Below are 2,192 nucleotides of genomic sequence, written 5' to 3'. Positions count from 1 at the left end.
GTGTGTGTGTGTGTGTGTGTGTGTGTGTGTGTGTGTGTGTGTTAGAGAGAGTTGTGGTTTTTGAACTTCTTTCTGGTTTTTAAATGCTTTAATAATTCACGGGCCAAAAATGACCCCTACAACAATCTTTGGACCTTGGTGGTGTACAGCCCACATGGAAACATAAAAAAACAAAGTTTCACTTTTTCTAAAGATGGGGTCCCTTTAGGAAAAGGGCTGCAACTAAACATGGTAGTGGGTCACTTTTGACCCGCAAGACCCGCAAGGGCTAGGGGCCCAAAAGAAGGATCTGAGGTCTCTGTTGAGGGTCCTGCAAAGGTCTAGAGAAACTACACTTGCATACACACACGCACATAGCTATATAGGAGAGAAGTATATCAGTTTTTTTGTTTATGACATCACCGACAGCTGTGACATCACTCACTGCATGCTGGATTAAGCTGCTCATCCTCTTCACCAGAGCAGAAAACAAAAGACAAGAAGAGAAAAAACAATGACCTGTAATCCTGTAATCCATAATCCAAAAAGCCACGCCCCCCTGAACAGACACAAAGAGAATCTAGAAAAAAACAAGAATAAATGTGGGTTTTCCCTATGTGGGGACCATTTTTGGCATACATACCTATTTGTGGGGACCTAAGCCTGGCCCCCCATGAGGGAAAATGCCATTGGTGGGCAGGGGGTRAGGTTTAGGACTAAGGTGGGAATGTTAATTTTAGGTTCAGTAACCTGTTAGGTTGGGTTAAGGGTAAGGTGTCAGGGTTAGGCTGTAGAATTTAATGGAAGTCAATGTAAATTCCTCATAAAAATAGATGTACTGTGCATTTGTGTGTGAGTATGTCACACACAAACACACACACGCACACACACACATAGTGGACAAAAAGTCTACTCATCCCTGTTTTTGTAAAACAGAAAAAGGTACCATGTTAAATTATTTTGAGACCATCTCCCATTTCTATGTAACAAGTATTATACATAAAAACATATTTTGTGCAAATCAACTGGAAAAAGTCTGTGGTGGGGCTAAAGGTTAAAAATAAAAATATGRGTTAAGCTGGTTGCACAAGTGTTCATACAATTTGTTGAAACATCTTTTCGTTTAAGTGCTGCCTTCGGTTGGCATACGTCAATTAAAACCACTCTAATCAAAATAACAATTTTTGAAAGGATTTCTCGGATATTTATTGCATTTTATTCTTCTGCAAAAGGCTGGGTTCACAGGTGACGCACAAAACCCATAAAAGTATCTCTTTGTAAAAAAGTGTTAGAGTTAAAAACTTTCCAGAGTAGTAGATGTCCCATCAAACACAGTGAACACATTCATTAATAAGTCAAGAGAAAATGGAACAACAATGCTGTTATGTGAAGTGGATAATAGTTGATGAATACTTTTTGTGAAAAAAACCCACTAACAAAAAAGCTGGGATATTGTGTAAAATGTAAAACGAATAAAGTGCAATAATTTGCAAATCTCATAAATGCACTTTTTAATCATGATAAAACATCCTAAATGTAACCAAATGTCAAAARTAAGAAATTGTACAATTTATATGAGAAAGTGCAGTTTTATTTGACATGTCATTGTTTCAAGCATCGTCTTTTTTAACAACAGTCTGGAAACCCTGAGAAAGTGTAGAGATCAGTTTTTAGAGGGCAATGTCCCYTTCTTGTCTGACAGAGGATTCTGCTCAACAGTCCTGGACCTTTGCTGGTTTCATGACGCTTTAAAATAAATGTTTCAATTGGTGAGAGGTCTGGAGGCAGGTCAGTTTAGCACATTGACTCTTCTACGACTTTGTCTGGCACGGGTCATTTGTTGTTCTGAAACCTGCTCAAATGCACATCCATGCCTTGAAAGAGGCAGCCTTTTGACTTGTGTACTGATAACAGGCCAGATGGTTCCTCTTCATTTAGGTGCAAAAGATGTGAGGTTTGTGGTTTCCAAAAAAAATTGCAGAATAGTTTTCTGCTTTGACTCAATCCATTTTATTGTTAATATTATTTTCTCAGCATTTGTTCATTTATTGCTGGTTCATTCACCAGGGGCCAACCAGGTTTAATCTCTGGTGTTCAGCTAAATATTGTCAAAGTATGTGAGCAGTCCCTCTTTCGCTCTTTGGCATAGACTCTCCATGGGAGTTTGTCCAGTTGCTCTTGAAATCCTTTCTTCACTGTTCCTAAAGGTCCAA

Source organism: Austrofundulus limnaeus, unplaced genomic scaffold, assembly GCF_001266775.1.
Source record: "Austrofundulus limnaeus strain Quisiro unplaced genomic scaffold, Austrofundulus_limnaeus-1.0 Scaffold685, whole genome shotgun sequence".
In the NCBI taxonomy this organism is placed as follows: Eukaryota; Metazoa; Chordata; class Actinopteri; order Cyprinodontiformes; family Rivulidae; genus Austrofundulus; species Austrofundulus limnaeus.
This window is presented reverse-complemented; position numbering follows the sequence as displayed.